The 18,421-nt window shown below is 44.6% G+C and overlaps 1 protein-coding gene across 1 annotated transcript in view; it reads left to right on the forward strand.

The window, feature by feature from the left end:
* Nucleotides 1-14,243, forward strand: part of PRKCE (protein kinase C epsilon) — a 608,554-nt gene extending 594,311 nt beyond the window's left edge. Inside the window, exon 16 of the mRNA XM_082641775.1 lies at nucleotides 14,228-14,243. The gene's annotated coding sequence lies outside the window, so the exon portion shown is untranslated. The remainder of the gene's footprint in view (nucleotides 1-14,227) is intronic.
* Nucleotides 14,244-18,421: the final 4,178 nt, after the last annotated feature.

The following is an 18,421-nucleotide window of genomic DNA, read 5'->3' on the forward strand; positions in this document are numbered from 1 at the left end:
TCATGTCATTAAAATTCTAAAAAAGCATCTATAATGTCTTCACGATGCCCCATTATATGGATCTACAACTAGCTTTTTAACTTTTCCCCAACTGCTGGACATCTGTTTTTCTATCTTTTGAAATTATAAATAATAGTTCAATAACATCTTTGTACCAACATCTTTCTCTGAATTTCTGATTCTTTTTTAAGGATAGATTTGAAGAAGAGAAGTTATTGAGTCAAACTGTGTAATTGTGATTTTAAATAACAGTTCTATTTTCTGATTTTAAAAGTAACAGTTGTTTATTGTGAAAAATATAGATCGCATAAAGAAAGAAAATAACATCATCCACAACCTTTCAAATTACTATTATAACATTTTGATGTGATTGTTTCTCAGTCTTTTTTCCAATGACATACAACATAAGTGTAAATAAATATAGCTGCATAAAACTGGTATTACACAGTTTATGCAATGCTATATCTTACTTATGAGCAAGCATTGTATTATAATCATTATATTATTAATTATCTTTGAAAATATTATTTTTAATAGCTGCGCAATTCCACTTTAAGGATGCACCATACAAATCTAAGCATTCTTTTACTCATGGCCATTTAGATTTCTGTTTTCAAAAACTTCCTATTAATAACTCTGGTATGAATATCTGAACATCTGTGAATATTCACCTTTGACCTCATCTCTGATTATATCCTTCAAACAGATTTCTAGAAGTGCAATTACTAGGTCAAAGTGTATCAGCCTGGTCAAAGCCGCTGGTACATATTGCCAAATTGTGTCCTAAAAAGCATTCCTAACAACCAAGCAGAGATTGTCCATCTTCACATGTCTGTCCATGAAATATTATTTTAGATTAAAACTGCAGTAGCTTTTCGTAAGCAAAATGTGCTTCACTTGTTTAATTTTCACTTTTATGAGTAATGATATTAAACATGTTTTGAAATGTTTATTAGCTACTCACAGTTCATTTTTTGGAATTATGTTCATGATCCCATTCGCTTATCGTTTTTATCTTTGTGTATTGTTGTTTTAGATGAAATCTTTATATTTTAAGGATATGAATTTTATGCCTATTATATTCATTCATAAAGAATTTTCCAAATAAAGAAGAACATACGTCCATCTTTACAGATGAGTAAACCCAAATTCAATGAGGAAAGTGAATTATCCAAGGTCACCCAACTGACAGTGGTCTAGTTGGGATTTGAACACAGATCTTACTGACTCCAGAACTCTTGATCAGAAAACAAAATAAGAGGAGAGGAAATGGTAACAGTAACTGTGGAAACCTTAGTGGTGGTATTGAGTATGTTCTGTGGGATGAGTAGAAGTCAGCTGTTGGAAGGGTTGGGAACACATATGGAGGAGAAAGAGGAACAAAGTACTGGGGGACTTGGAAGTGAGGAAGGGGCTTGGCCTGGTGCCAGCTGTGCATCTTTCCATTCATTGCCTCCAAGCTTAGAAGAACATGCTCCTAGCATCCCTTATCCCTTCATAACCCTTCAGAGGACTCACTCCAGCATTTACCCGGATCGTCTCCAAATCCTTGCTCATCAGCACAGCCTTTGGTTTGTCCTCACCTGTATGTTCCCAAGGCTTTGAGAAACTCCTTATTATCTCTTGCAATGATATTTAGAGATGGGAGGGGCCTTGGAGGCAACATCCTCAGCAGAGTCCAGAATCTGAGGACTTCTTTGATTCTCTCTTCTTACCCAGTTACATTCATTCCAACCGACATTTCTACCAATCCTTGCTGATTGGCAGGGAAAGAAAGGGGAAGAGGAGGGAGAAGAAGTAAAAACAGAGAAGATGGGACAACTGGTCTCCTGAGGATGGGTGCACATGGTCTCCCAACCAGTGTAGTAGCCCCTTGTCTTCCATGCAGCCCTCACCACCTCCGCCTTTCTGTTCACCTGGCACAGGGCCTGCACGGAGACGGGGCTCTCTAAGAGCCTGTGGGTGACTGAAGGGGACCCAGACTCTGCCGAAAGGGTATCTGCTTTCCTCCCTCCCCCAGGGAAGAACAGACGTAAAAGCAATAAATAAATGTAGTAGTTGAATCTTGCATTCTGGGATCAGACAGATGCCCTTTAGAGCGAGGTTAGAAGCAGGGAAGGGGGAAGTGGTATAGGAAGGAGGAAGAGGGGAACCCCTTGTTACTTGCCCACTCCTCTCTCATAGCTCCATCTGGACCCATCCTTAGGGAGTTTGGAAATGCTTAAAATTTTACCTTGGCAGTCAACTGCACTCTGGGAACTGGAAGGAAACTTGAAGACTTTGAAGCCTTTGTGAAAGGGGGGATGGAAGGGTAGAGAGGCCACAGTATCCATGGTGGTGGGGAGAGAATTGTAAAGTTCTGCAGGATCTACAGAAAAGGATGAAGAGCACCAGAAATTATAAGTATATGGGTAACTTTAACAGAATAATCTTTCAGTTCTTAATTTCTTGAAAAGACAGTTGTCTAAAGCAAAACAAGAATGTATCATGGGACTTGTAACGTCGTCAAGAAATAAAGTATGTGAAAACAGTAGAACAAAAGATGGGGGAATAGCAAAAGGGAATTATACTGGTTTAAGTTCTTATATGTAATAAATTAAGGATGCATATTGTAATCCCTAGAACAAATACTTCAAGAATAAAATAAAGAGGTTTAGGTAAAAAGTCAAAAAAGAAAGTAAAATTGAATACCAAGTAATAAGTGGTTGACCTAAAAGAGGGCAAGAAAAAGGAACAAGGAACCAAGGGGACAAATAGAAAATAAATGATGGCACTTATTAATTGTAATATTAACCACAAAGAGAAGAAATTAGATGATCCCTGAGGGCTTTCCCAGCTTTCAGTGTCTCTGATTTTAGTTCACACCTCCATGTCAGCATCCAGTCATGGAACTGAGGCATAGTTAGTTAGGGTTACTTATGGCAGAACTGGGATGGGTGTGGAGTTAGCTGGTTCTATAATGGGCCCATCAAGTAGAGGAGACTGTGGTTATGGGTTCACACTGCAATTAGAGTCATAAGTTCAGGTGATGACTGGGGGGCGTGGTTGTAAATTTAGAGATGTTACTTCTACCAGGTGGGCCTGGGGTTAAGGCCGATTTAAAGTCTGCTTAGAGTTACTGCTGGATTTGGTTTGTTGGGCAGATCTGTAGGGCGGGAGAGGACATTAGACTGGGTGGGGATGGGCTGATCCAGCAGGGCTCCTGCAGTCTCTCACGGCAGTAATTCATGTTATTCAAGGCATATCCTTTCCCATAGTTAATAACCTTTTTCTCCCAGAACTTTTTGTCTCCAGGACTTTTTCTCTCTTTCTTTTATAAATGCAGTATAGCATCCATTGATTCAAAAAACCTTTATTACCTGCTGCATATCAGGCCCCATTCTAGGTGCTGGGAGGGCAGCGTGAACAAGACAAAGTCCCTGACCCCAGCAGGCCAATATTCTGATGGTGGGAGACAAGAAAAAAACACAGTTCCAGAGAGTAAAACCAGGCCAGTAGGTCAGAGTGGCTTGGAAGTCTGGGAAGATCCTGTGATTGACGATGAGGAGGCAGGCTGTGAAGAACCAAGGGGGAGAAGGGATAGCATGGGCAGAGGTCTGGGGATGGGCGGAAGGAAGGCAGCATGGCGTGAGATGTGGGCAAGAAAGGAGCTTGGAGAAGGAGCAGCAGCAAGCAGGAGCTTGGAGAATACAACCCAGCAGCAGAGAAGTAAGGCTCCTGGGTTGTATTCTACTTATTTTTTTTTTTTTTTTACATCTTTATTGGAGTATAATTGCTTTAAAATGGTGTGTTAGTTTCTGCTTTATAACAAAGTGAATCAGCTATGCATATACCTATGTTCCCATATCCCCTCCCTCTTGCATCTCCCTCCCTCCCACCCTGCCTATCCCACCCCTCTAGGTGGTCACAAAGCACCGAGCTGATCTCCCTGTGCTATGCGGCTGCTTCCCACTAGCTATCTATTTTACGTTTGGTGGTGTATATATGTCCATGCCTCTCTCTCGCTTTGTCACAGCTTACCCTTCCCCCTCCCCATATCCTCAAGTCCATTCTCTAGTAGGTCTGTGTCTTTATTCCTCTCTTACCCCTAGGTTCTTCATGACTTTTTTTTTCTTAGATTCCATATATATGTGTTAGCATACGGTATTTGTCTTTCTCTTTCTGACTTACTTCACTCTGTATGACAGACTCTAGGTCTATCCACCTCATTACAAATAGCTCAATTTCGTTTCTTTTTATGGCTGAGTAATATTCCATTGTATATATGTGCCACATCTTCTTTATCCATTCATCCGATGATGAACACTTAGGTTGTTTCCATCTCCTGGCTATTGTAAATAGAGCTGCAATGAACATTTTGGTACATGACTCTTTTTGAATTATTCTAATGGAAGCCATAGGAGGGTAGAAACAAGGGAGTGAATGGTCTCCTTTGAGATCTAAAAGATGACTCCAGCTGCTGTGTGAAGAACAGCCTGGAGCAGTGACAAGAGAAACCCAAACAAAAAGAAACAAAGGGCGGAGAGATAGGAGCCCTGGATTCCTCGACATGCTGTGCAGAGATGTTGGCTACTTCACTTGGTCTCTCTCCCGTGCTATCTGTCTGTAAACTGCCAATAGTGGTATCTATGCTATTTATGTCATCGTGACATGGAGATGGTGCTAGATCATTTAAAAAGTTACCTTTAAAGAACAAAGGGCTCCACAAAAGCAAAGCCTGTGGTATCTTCTTGGCCCCTCGGTATATTAGACACTCACTAACTTCAACTGATGAGGTGGGGTCTATATAATAGTAACTTGAGTTCATTTTCTGCGTGAACACTGTGGCTTCTGAGACTTCACTGGCACAGGGGCTGGTTAGTTAATTTGGTCCATGGGGCCAAATTCAACTGAGTAACCCCAATGCCAGCCAGATCCTTTCCCTCCATTCCCAGGCCATGACCTGATCAGACTGCTTTTAATGGGAAGTTACTGGTCACCACTCGCCCCACTGCTGGTGACCCTCCCCACTGCTGAGGCAGCCCCTGTGCAAGGAAACGAGAGCGACACCTGGGACTGATGACCAGCTTGCAGCTGTCTGGCTGCTGAGTTGCTTCATTTTTCCTCCAAGGCACTTTCCCCTTAAGGAGAAGAGTGATAAGAATCTGGTGCTGGCTTCCTCACGGGGGGAGTAAGAGCAACAGAAACCCCTGGGGAAAGGCCAGAGTATTAGTAGAGTTACTGCTGCTGCTGAGGAATTACCTCTGTTGTTAGTGGATTGGGAAAGGACCTGTGACACACTGGGAAAAATCTTACTGCTCCTCCAGCATGTCACCCTTTGCCCAGCCCTGCAGGCTGAGTTTGAATGAAAGGACATTTAAAAACACACACGCACACACACACACGCACGCACACACCCATGTGCACAAAGAGAAAAACAAACAAACAAATGCAAGAAGCCAGACTCCATCTGCACATACACTTTGGGTGATAGTTAGGTGACTTTTGTGCCTAAGGGTTGTATATGCATTAAAGTTCACTTAATCCTCAAACATCCTTCCAAGTGAGTATCATCATCCCCATTTTACAGATGAGGAAACTGATATTCAGAAAAGGTCATAAATTTGTCCAAGGCTATCAGGTGAGTTGCAGAGCTGGAAGTCCGCCCAGGTCAGCCTGATTCCAAGGCCTTGTGCGCCCCAGTCCTCAGACTTACGGTCCTAAAGCATTCAATGTACGTCTCCTTCATTCTTTCCACGAAGGCCAGCACTCCAGACATCCTGGGAACCCCTCAGGCCAGAGATGATCGAGGACAAGCTCAGACCTCTTGGGACTGGTTTGTCATTCAATCCATCAAGAGACAAATAATCAGCCAGCAAACATTAATTGAGGGCCTGGGTGAGAGGTCTGGCAGGGGAGGCAGAAGGTGTACAAGCCTGAGAATAATTCAAGAGCAAGACACAGCCACGTCTGTGCCCAGTGGAGGGGCAGTGCCGGCCACCGAGGAAGGAGCTGACCAGGGGCTGAGGGTGAGGCAGGTCAGATGGATGGAATTGGGCGGTGCCATGGGCTCAGCTGCCACTGTCGGGAAGCCAGAGGGCCTGAATGCTTCCCTTCCAGGGCCTGGGATCCCTCTGGGGCATAGAAGAAGGCCAAGAAAGGGCCATTGGGGGGGCCCAGCACCCACCTCTCCGCCTTGCTCAAGTGACCCAGGCCCAGACCCTGGACCCATTGTCCATTTTCCCCACAGAGCCATCCTCGGCATTGCCAGCTCCTGGCTGATGACTGGCTGAGTGACCGAGGCTGCCCAGGGCTTGGATGCAGGAACTGAGCTAGGAGAAGTGATTTCTTTCTGTGTGAGGGGAGGTCCCTGAGGAACAGAGAAACTCAGTGGGAAGGACAGATTCTCACGGAAAGGCTGTGTGGGGACAGCATAGTGCCCTCGAATGTGCGGGGCTGGGCTGATGGCTCCCCCGGGTGAAAAGGTGACGGGGTGTGAGGCTCAGCTGAGACGGGAGGCGGGCAGGGAGGCAGAAGAACCTGCCCTTCCTGTCAGCTTGGCCTCCCTGCCAGCTTCCCTCCCTCTCTCTCAACACTATTTTAAAAATGTAACCAGAGGCTTACCTTGTCCCTGCCCATCTGCTCCGGAGGAGGGGAGGCCCTTTACCTAAGCAGCCCTCTGCTAGTGGATGGGGAGGATGAAAGTGGGCCCTCCCCTCTTGAAGGAGGCTAATTTAGCAACGGCAAAGAGCAGGGGAGAGGGGTCTTTCCTGACTCAACTGATTTAAAATAATCCGATTTTAAACGATATCAAATAAAAACTAAGTGGTTTTTTTTTTTGAATTTTTGAATTTTATTTTATCTGTTTTTAATACAGCAGGTTCTTATTAGTTACCTATTGTATACATATTAGTGTATATATGTCAATCCCAATCTCCCAATTCATCACACCACCACCCGCCCCCCGACCACTTTCCCCCCTTGGTGTCCACACATTTGTTCTCTACATCTGTGTCTCTATTTCTGCCCTGCAAACCAGTTCATCTGTACCATTTTTCTAGGTTCCACATATATGCATTACTATACGATATTTGAAAAACTAAGTTTTTAAATGTACAGAATTTATAGTGTACTAGTGTGCAAGATTGAGGTTATTGTTTTTTTGTTTGTTTTTACAAAGAATTAGAACACTTTAATTCTGGATGATTCTATCGTTTTAAGTGACAATGTGCTAAATTAATATTAGTTTTACTATTTTTTATTTCCCTATATATTTACAACCGACAGTAAAAGGGTTTTGAATGTTTTGACAAAAAATTTTAAAGGTGATGGAATGATCATAAGTTTTCCATTAATTATTAAGATTATTTTTGCTTGATTTCAGGTTGCATGATCAATTTTTACAGTCTCACACTATCATGCAAAGCAAAGACAGAATTTATTATTTTTAATTGAAGTATAGTTGATTTACATGTTGTATTAGTTTCAGGTGTACAGCAAAGTGGTTCAGTTATACATACATATGTATCTATTTTTTTCAGATTCTTTTCCAATATAGGTTATTGTAAAATATTATGTATAGTTCCCTGTGCTATATAGTAGGTCCTTGTCGGTTATCTATTTTACATACAGTAGTGTGTATTTGTTCATCCCAGACTACTGATTTGTCCCTTCCCCCCTTCCCCTTTGGTAACCAAAAGTTTGTTTTCTATGTCTGTGGGTCTATTCCTGTTTTGTATATAAGTTCATTTGTATCTTTTTTTTTAGATTCCACATATAAGTGATATCATATGGTATTTGTCTTTGTCTGGTTTACTTCACTTAATATGATAATCTCCAAGTCCATCCATGTTGCTGCAGATGGCATTCATTCTTTTTATGGCTGAGTAATATTCCATTGTATAAATATACCACATATTCTTTATCCAATCATCTGTGGATGGACATTTAGGTTGCTTCCATGTCTTAGCTATTGTAAATAGTGCTGCAGTGAACACTGGGGTGCATGTATCTTTTCTTTTTTTTTTAATTTTTATTGGAGTACAGTTTATTTACAATATTGTGTTAGTTTCTGCGGTACAGAAAAGTGCATCAGTCATACATATACATATAGCCACTCTTTTTTAGATTCTTTTCCCATAGAGGTCATTACAGAGTATTGAGTAGAGTTCCCTGTGCTGTACGGTAGGTTCTTATTAGTTATCTATTTAGGTTGTTTTCTTTTTAATTGAGGTATAGTTAATTTACAATGTTGTGTTAGTTTCAAGTGTATAGCAAAGTGATTCAGTTTGCGGTCCATTTGTCCTGACATCTTCTCTTAAACTCCATAGAATCTTCTGGAGAAAAAAAGATATATTCATCAGGAAAGAGAAAGGAAGGAGAGGAAAGGAGAAGAAGAAAAGGAACAGGCACAGAAGGCAGGTGGGGGATGGGATTGCCCAGGGCAAGAAATTTAGTGGAAACTTGCAGGGCCCAGGGATTCCCTCTAAATCCACTCTTCCCAGCTCCAGGGATCTCTTCATGCTGCTTCCACCTAAATAAGTCGAGTTGGACTGTGGGGAAGAGTTCAATTTGCCTTTGACCCTATTTAACATCCCCAAGATGCTACGGCCTCCACAGCCACCTGTCCGTGCTTCCAGGGATACACATACAGACCGGGGTCCCCTCCCACGTCAGGGCTGTAATAATTGGCTCCTCGTTTAGAGAGGCATCCTCAGGAGATTCTAGAATCCACAGGAATTTTGGTCTGATGCTAATGCCTATTGTGCAAAATTTCAGTACAAAGAGGGCATGAAGGTTTTGTAAAAAATTGGGCTGAACAAGAAAGATAAACTGTTCTTCCAAAGCACTGGAAGAAGTTACCTGGTAACCTGAGCCAAGGGCTGCCCAGGTCAAGGCATTCACACTCCGTTCCACAGATGCTCCTAGAGTTTGCAGAGAAATACTCACCACCGTACGTTGATGTCATTACGCCATGATGGCTACCTAATTATTGGGAACAAACGCGTGGTGGGAAAACTGGCATGTTATGGCTAAAAGGTGAGGGTCCCATCCCATTCCTCACCAGCACACGTGTCACTGTCATCCTCCAAAGGCCCTGTGAGGCACTAATTCATGTGTTCTGAGTACTCTACAAAACCAGTAATAGCTGATAATCTCAGATGGACAAAAATAACTAAACCTCCTCACAGGGTCTTTTGTGTTGCTTCCGTATGCCCTGCCCTTTGCTTTGAGAGTTGTAGAGAGGACTCAGTCCCTACCCTCAGCCCAGAATGCTCTCCTGCCACTTCTCTTTCTAGCAAATTCCTCGTCACCCTTTAAGATCCAGCCAAAATGTCACCTTCTCTGGAAGCTCTCCTTAACACCCCTCACCCCCAACCAGGCAGACAGGATCATTCCCCATTCTGAACTCCCAGAAAAACAGGGTTTTAACTTCTTAGCTGTGGTATTTCATCTGTTTACAAGTTGGTTTCCAGCAGTAGACTGTGAGCTTTAGAGGGGAGGGCTGTGTTTTATTCATCATTCTAAGCTAGGTTTCAACCACATCGATGGGTATGAGCTGGATGCTCAATAAATGCTGAAGAATGGAAGAATGAATGAATGAATGAGATTAATTAATTAAACAAAGGTTAGAATACACACAGCCAAGGAGGGTGATGCCCCAAGTGCAATGGAATTTGAAGAGGGAATTTGGAAACTTGCACTTTGTGAACACTATCATTTTATTATGTTTTTAAAACTTCTAAAACGCTTTCTACTCTTTTTTGTTTTTGTTTTGGGTTTGGGTTTTTTTGTGTGTGTGTGGTACGCGGGCCTCTCACTGTTGTGGCCTCTCCCGTTGCGGAGCACAGGCTCCGGACGCGCAGGCTCAGTAGTTGTGGCTCACGGGCCTAGCCGCTCCGCGGCGTGTGGGATCCTCCCAGACCGGGGCACGAACCCGTGTCCGCTGCATCAGCAGGTGGACTCAACCACTGCGCCACCAGGGAAGCCCCGCTTTCTACGCTTAACAGGTAAAGTCAGTGTGGAATTGTCTATGGGTCTTTCCAGTACATTTCTAATTCTGGCCTTAATTATTAAACCTCAGGCAGATGAGCTTCTCTTTGTAATGCTCTCGTACACAGTGAACTCTGGGCTCTCTGCCTTGGAGTCATTTACTTAGAGCTTTACCATCAGCATATTTCTAGGTCAGAAGGCATCTCTCTATTATAAATTGCTATCTGATCAGGAGCCTCTTTAATTTAGCCTAAGATAGAATAATTAAGAGGGCTAATCTGCTATGATATAAAAATAACAATTAAGCTAGGGCATGCCAAGCCGCATTGTCTAAAAGCTTTAGAACATCTGTGCCTCCTCTTCCTTCTATTGGGGTACATCATTGAGCACGTTGATCACAGCGAGGCTTGCGACCCCAGCATTCAAGCACCAGAGACTACAATTTTCTGAGTGAGACCAAGAGAAAATCCTCAGAGTTTAAAATCTTAAGTATTTACAGGCACATTCTCAGCATTGCATCCCTGGTTTTCTTCAAAGGGCAAAGACAGAGGTATGCACTAGAGAGAAAGGAAACGTTTAAAATGAGGTTTGTGTGGGGAACTTATTTCTTGGCTTGGCACCTGGGGAGGTACACGTGCATGTATATGTGTGTACGTGCGAGTGTAGTTGGGGGGCATGTTAATGTGTGCTTTAGAAGGTGCCCCTGAAGTTCTCCCCTCCAGCACCAACACTACAGAAGGACCCAACACCGGACCCCAGAATCGTGCAGATAGAAAAGGCCTTTGCGCAGCCACTGGAAATCGTAAAGGGGCAAACGTTTCCCTCATTCTTTGTGTATTAATATATTTCAAAATCAAACTCCTGCAGCGTCCAGATCCCTTAAATGCCATGTAACTATCCTTCTCAATTAGCTTAGCTCCAAAGCCTCGGTTGTCTCTTGCTATCTCTAACTACTACTTGGATCTGCAGGGGGTTTGCTGGGAACATGTGATGATGACTTGGAAGGAAAGCCATTTCTGAGGTTGTGAGGCCCTTTCCTCCCATTTTCCTTTTCTGAGATTTAAACCTGGAGAGTGGGCCAGACGTGACTATGATCTCTCTGTGTCTAAGCTCCCTCATAGACATGGCTGGTGCTCCGTTGTCTGCCACAGGAGTGCTCTGAGGATGGCAGGAGAACAAGGAGATCAAGAGAATGTGAGGCAAGAAGATGCTGGAGACCAACTCCTGCTAACTCACATTTTAGCAGAGCATCTGCCTAGACAAGATGCCCAGAATAGTTATCTTCCCATGTAGGAAACGGAAGCCCTGAGGATACAGTCTATGGCCTAACCCTGAGAAGCCCAGAGATGGCCTCACATCTCTGCCAGCCTAGGCTAGTGGGGCAGAGACCACCATGTAATTCAGTGATGCGTAGACTATCAAATGGCAGAGCTTAAAGAATTCTAAAGATCCAACCCTCTCACTTTATTATTTTATTTATTCATTTCTTTTTGGCTGCATTTGGTCTTCGTTGCTGCACACGGGCTTTCTCTAGTTGAGGTGAGCGGGGGCTACTCTTCGTTGAGGTGCGCGGGCTTCTCACTGCGGTGGCTTCTCTTGGTGCGGAGCATGGGCTCTAGGCACGTGGGCTTCAGTAGTTGTGGCACACGGGCTCAACAGTTGTGGCTCATGGGCTCTAGAGCACAGGCTCAGTAGCTGTGGTGCACGGGCTTAGTTGCTCCACGACATGTGGGATCTTCCCGGACCAGGGCTCGAACCTGTGTCCCCTGCATCAGCAGGTGGATTCTTAACCACTGAGCCACCAGGGAAGCCCCCTCTCACTTTAAAGAAAAGGAAACTGAGGCCAGAGATAGAAAATTAGTTGTTCAAGGAACTCATACCAGGCTGTCAGTTCCTTGAGGAATGGAATATGTCTCTTTGCTCTTGGTATTACCAATGCCTAGCAGGGTGCCTGGCATACACTAGCAGTCAAGAGACGCTGATCAAGTAAATACTGCATATGAATGAATAAGTGAATGAATGAACGAGTACAGCAGCCAAGATTTTTAGCTGCAAGTAACAGAAATGATCTCTAGTTAATCTGAGGAGAAATGGTTCATTAAAAAGTTCTGGGTACCTCACAAAATCTCTGGGAGGGTTGGAGAGCCAGCCTCAGAGGTACAGCAACCAGAAACAAAGCCTCAAACTGGAACCATAGTTGGCATTGCAGATGACTGTAGTTTGCATGAACTCATGACTCTGGATGCTGATGCCAGCACTGCTGGCATCAAGATGCTGTCACCAAGGTGACACCCACTTTGCAAGGTGCCTGCTTCCCTCAACCACTAGATTCAAAGTCTGGGCGGTTGTGTCTGATTCAAAGAACCTGAGTCTCATGTCCATATCCTGAGTTCCAGGGAGGCCTAGGGCATCTGGTATTTTTACTTTCTGTAGTGAAAGGCAGGCTTTGCTTCACAAGGTAAATGAGGAACTCCCCAAACATAGAAAGATGCTACGGTTTAGATGCCAAGGGGCTAAGAAGAAAGAATGTCCATTACCATGAATGGATTAAGAAAATGTGTGGTGCACTTGGCTAACTCTGGCCTCTGTTTGCCCCGTTTGGCTGACTCTTGCTTTAAGATGTCCCTCCCTCTTGCAGCCTCCCTATCACTTATTTCTGGGAGTCCCTGGAGCATTTTCCACAAGTTCTCTCTGTTGCTGCCATTTTCTTCCTAGCCTTCTATAGCACTTCCTGTGATTTCCATAGTTAAGTCCTCCTTCAAAATTGGGTCAGTACCTTTGCCACTGCCTCCTGGGCCCACTTTCTTTTCCTGGGCCACCTCTTGACTCTCTTCCAATGAGTCTCCAACATTACTGTGGCTTTTGATGTCATCCACATGCACAGCCTTGAAGGGACCCAAAGACCCCTAAAACAGTTATGTTGAACAAGTGGGATTTTTTTTTTCTTTCTTCTTCTTTTTTTTTTTTTTTTTTTTGCGGTACGCGGGCCTCTCACTGTTGTGGCCTCTCCCGTTGCGGAGCACAGGCTCTGGACGCGCAGGCTCAGCGGCCATGGCTCACGGGCCTAGCCGCTCCGCGGCATGTGGGATCTTCCCGGACCAGGGCCCGAACCCGTGTCCTCTGCATCGGCAGGCGGACCCTCAACCACTGCGCCACCAGGGAAGTCCACAAGTGGGATTTGTATGGTACAATTACAAGGTGACATTATTATTTTCTTCCATTAAACTTCTGATGGACTATTTAGTTCCTATTTTGAGTAAAACCTCCTTTAGGTCCGAAGACTTTTCCAGTCACTCTTAAGCAGTAAAGATGCTCATACTAAATAATAGTCTGAGTCCAGTGTAATAATAAAAACTCCAAGCTTCATCCCAAGTTAAAGCTCTGTCCTCCTCAGCTCAGACCTCCTTCAGCCTGGAAGTCTGTGTGGACGGGGGATAGATGGTGTCTGTTGCCTGCAACGTAGAATCTTGACTTAATAGATTCATTCGTTTGTCCATTCATACACTCGTGTATTCATTTGGTCAGCATTTACTGAGTGCCCATTTTATGCCAGGTGCCCTGCTAGGTACTGAGGATACTAAGATATTCCTCACCTGGCACATTTACTCCCATCCCCCTACTACCTTACCTTTGTCTCTCTAGTATAGGAGGGAGGAAAAGTAGAGTAGGAAAGGGTTTTCTTTTTTTTTTTTTAACTAACATGGGTGTAATTCCCTGTGGCAGCTGTTTCCCTTTCGTTATCTTGGTGTGTTTGCTGGATATTCCCCGATGGTCCCCTCTAATTGCAGCCCTCATGGCTCCTGCAGCTGGCCACTTGTGATCTTCCCAGAGTTTCTTCCTCCAGTGGCACTTCCACTTTCTTCTGCTGAGATCTCCTTGAAGAAGTGCATTTGGACAGTATCCTCTTTAAAATCCTAGATGGTTAAGCCTGTGGATTCCACATCCAATCTGTAAACACTGGGCAAGGTAATAGACCTAGTGATGGCTGCCCAGATCCCCCTTCAGAAATGAAGGGCGTACTCCCCCAGGTGCTGTTGCCCAAGGTCATACCTCTTCCCCAAGGGCGGCCAGCACCAACGGCTGATCAGTGCAGAGGTATAAAGTCCTGGCCCCTCCACCTCACTGTAGGGCAACTCTGAAGGGCCATTCCAGCTTCAGAGGTTCCTGGGGCGGGGAGGGGGGATTGGATGAGGTCTTTGCTGAGGCTCCACTCCTCCCTCTGCCCAGTTCAGCTTCCTTCCCTTTCCTCCCACAGGTGCTGATTCCAAGACCACTCCCTAGTAAACCTCCCTCTATGCTCACCTCCCCCTCACGCTGGCTTCCAGGGAATCCAACCTGCAACATGCACCATCGCCATGATGTAGGTGAGAGGGAGGAACTTCCGAACCCAGCCCTCCCCCTGGCTGAAACAGGCCACTTCGGCCAGCCTCTCACCCATAGGCAATCTCCTGTGTCCCTCAAGCTCTAGGGGACAGGTATCAACCTCAGTACATGGTCTCCAGGAAGCCCCAGTCACTAGACCTGGAGAGAGTGGTCAGGAGGGTCCTCCTTTCCTCCGTGGTACGGGAAGGGGGAATTCCATGACGTTGACAACTCTACCCTCAAGACCCAACGTCTAGTCCTCATCCATATCAATCCAGGCACTCCCCTGAGGTAAGCATTGGCTAAAGCGTGCAAAACCATCTTCAGAAAGCTCTTTCTCCGGGTCTGTATTTTGGAAGGAAGGGGAGTTGCTTCCTCTCGTCTTGGGACCTCAGTTGAAACTGAGCTAGAAAAAGTCCCATTTTAACAACCGGTGATAGGCCAAAGCCACACTACAGGAGTGGGGAGGGTGTCTCTGACCCCCATTCTGTGTCACTCTTAGTTATGCGGGCTCCAGGGTAGTGCTGTTTGGCGACCAATATCATCATTTTTAGTGACAGTAGCGCCTTCACTTCTGCTTGTGCCTTTTTCTCCCTAAGGTGGGGCTGCTGTGTCCTTTCTGTCGGCTGTTCCTCCCACATATGTGTGGTTTGACCACCCTGGTGATCTGGCAGATGGGCCAGTCTAGGTGGGGCTTATCTGGGCCCTAGCTGCTTCCATGGCTGGGACTCTAGCTTTTTCTACTTTTTCACTCAGTCTCTCCACCCTCCCACCCTCCATCACCAAATTCTTACAGCACGTATTGTTTAGACTCTATGATTTTTCTCTCAATTCTTGTATTAAAAAAAATTTAAGAATATATAAATTGTATATATCAATTTAAAAATAGTTTTGGGGAGAAAACGGGAATCGTTACTACATTAAAAGATTCTTATTGATTTCAGAAGCCTTGAAAAGTGAGTAAATGTGTTTCTCATTATCTGGAAATGCAGGGTGTGCACAAGTAGATTGTCCCCTCCTGGAGGGAAGGGAACCACTGGTTCTTCCTCTTCCACCAGATTGATGCCCTGAAGCAGGATACATGGTAGCCATGGACCAATGACTCCTTTGCTACTAGTTTAAGGACAGCATGATAGACAGGACCTTTCATGGGCAAAAACCTCATCCCTAGACCTAGAAATGGAAGCCATTAGTCTCTAAGTCATTGATTAGCCAGACTTTAGATGTTGGGTAATCTGTGGTTCTTTAAAACTGGATCCTTCTTATCAATAAGCACTTAGGAATTCAAGTAGGGAAAAAAGCTTGACCCTTTCCTCCATAAAATTCACAGAACTCTTTTTGAAAGATGACAGATTCTGGATTGGGGGTGTCAAAAGTCACAACATTTAATGTTAGATATGGCATATGTCTGTGTGAACTATCCCATAGCTTTGGCCTGAAGCCAGACACGGGAGGGGTAGGGTATGGTTTTCTGGTGCTGGAGTTCAGTGACGGGAAGTGTGAGGATAGATTTTTGTCAAGTCACAACTTAAGAGTTGGTTTCGTTTGGAGGAAGTAACATGCAAGTGTTACTTGTTATTTCAAGTGTTATTTCAACAGAGAAAGAGCCTGGCCTCTGTGATTGCCCTTCCTCCCATCTCTGCTCCCAAGCCTGCAGGCTCTCCCACCCACCAAACAACTAAATGGCCAGATGAGGGCCAGATGGGTAATCCTTGAGATAACATACCTGGTAGCACAACATACCTGGTAGCACCAGGACTAGTGCGGGGTCTTGCATGACCCTGAGAGCCTCTCTTGCCTCACCTGAGTTTCAGCCCTGATATATGATAATGCACTGAAAGTTGTAAAATACTAAAGAAATAGCCCAGCCTTCCAATGTCTCTTCTCTTGGGAGATCCTACCATTCCAACATAATTTCCAACCACATCCTGGACCATACTGTTACTTTAACGGATTACTGAGGTCTTATTTCTTCCATCTGCACACTGCATCCCAGGTGCCTGCTATCTATCAAGTTTGTAACTTAACTCCTTGTGTCTATCCCATCCTCCTAGGGGTGTGCTCTATAGAGGAGAGGAAGCTAGAGACCCAGTCTTGTTCCTTGTTAAAACAAGATGGGTGTTTCCCTGCTGCCGCAGCCTTTGTCACCAAGCAGTTGGGTCTATAGTTGGGAGAAGGTGGGAAGATTTGCTGGGAGATGGGCAGTTTGCTCCCATTTTAAGCAGCTTGGGTGCTTTGCCTAGCAGTGCCCTCTGCTGCCCTCTGTGGCCAAAACATCAAGATCTCTAGAGACACTAAATCCTGGGATCCATCTCTCCCTGCCATCATCTTTTAAATCTTTTCTCCTTTAGTTCTCCATGGGCTTTAAAAAGTAAAATGGGACACTCTAGCCACAAGCCTGCATCTGGTTTACACTCTCAGCTCCTTCCTGCAAAGGTTGTTGAACTGAATCCTAGAAGAAATCTTAAGAGGTCATTGGGCCCCTCAGCTCTGCAGGCTCCAATCCTTCTGAGAATTATATAGGCTTTTAGCGAAACTCTCACTGCCAAAATCCCAGATTCTGCGAAGTTACTCACTGGGATTTCCACAAAATCTGCGTGGTTGTTTACCTTAGCTTGGGACCTTTCGCTTAGAGGGCAAGAGTCCCGATTAGAAACATGGGCAGGCTGGCCATGAGAAGGATCTATGTTAATAGAGTTGATGTGTTCTTGACTGACACTTTACCTTTCCACTTTTCTTTTTTTTTAACACCTAAGAAGTGAATTTCATAAGCTCAACCTTGCTGAAATGTTCTCTTTGGTTTGGAGGTGTTGCTTTGTGACTGGCGAGCACAGCTGAGGACTCAGAGGTTTCTCCTTGCTCTGGCAGTGCGTGGCTTTCGGCACCTGAAAGCCATCAAAGCACCTGTTTCTTCTCCCACTCCAGTCCCAAGGGAGGTGAGTAAGCTTATTGCTAATTAACAGAGAACTGTGTCTCACAACTTTGAATTCTGCATTAAGACAAGTAAATGTGTCCATGAGGATCGGCTGGCTGGAGAAGCCCGATACAAAATCAACTCATTCCTGAAATCCACCAGCACCGAGAAAGGGTTCCCTAGAGGAATTTGCAATTTTTGTTTGAATTTCTTAACTGTCAGGCCTGATATTTGGTTTCAAAGTCTGTGTGCACAGTGCTCAGCCACCCTAGGAAAATGAGAAAATGTGCCTGGTTCCTCAGTTCTCCGCTGCTTTTTTCGCCTATCCTTATTCTGCTTTCCAATGCCTTCCAAAGGCTCCTGAAAAATATCTCCACCCCTCTTACAGGATGCAAGGGAAAAACACGTTTATTCTGTATTTTGGTGGTGACACAGACTTATACCAAAAAATTCTTCTTATGTATATTACTTTTTCTTGACATTTATTTTTGTATTATGGTTTTTAAAAAAGCATAAATTTACCACCTTGACCATTTTTAAGCGTACAGTTCAGTACTGTTAAATATGTTCACATTGTTCATTGTCTAGAACTTTCTCATCTTGCAGAACACAAACTCTATGCCTATTAAACACGAATTCCCTCACCCCACCCCCTTCTAGTTTTTTTGTTTGTTTTCTATGAATCTGACTAGTTTAGAAACTTCAAGAGTGGAATCACACGGTGTTTGTTTTTGTGATTGGCTTATTTCACTTAGTATAACAGTCCCGAAGGTTCATTACGCAGATTATTTTTATATAAAATGTGGGGAAACTAAGGGGGGAAAGGAACAGCAAGGCTTAGGGTCTCAGGGTGCCACCCACGCTTTCTCTTCAACTCATACCTGTGAAGCCTGCAGGGACCTTCTCAAATGAGCTTCAAAGATTAAAAGCCCCCGGTCCCTTCCAGAAATATCCCTGCTGGATCGGGGCCATGTAGGTAGGGAATAGGGTGGGATTCTTGGGAGAGCAGCTCAGCGAAGGACAGAGCAGAGGCTCCCTAGCGGGCGCGGGTCCATAACAGCGCTTAAAGATTAGCAGCTGGAAAAATCCCTGGGCTCTAACGGCCTGCCCCTGGATCTCTACGATCTCCCCACACCCAGCACCTGCAGTCCCTTACCAGGGCTTCAATCGGAC

The sequence above is a fragment of the Mesoplodon mirus genome (assembly GCF_964341445.2).
Source record: "Mesoplodon mirus genome assembly, chromosome: 14".
NCBI lineage: Eukaryota > Metazoa > Chordata > Mammalia > Artiodactyla > Ziphiidae > Mesoplodon > Mesoplodon mirus.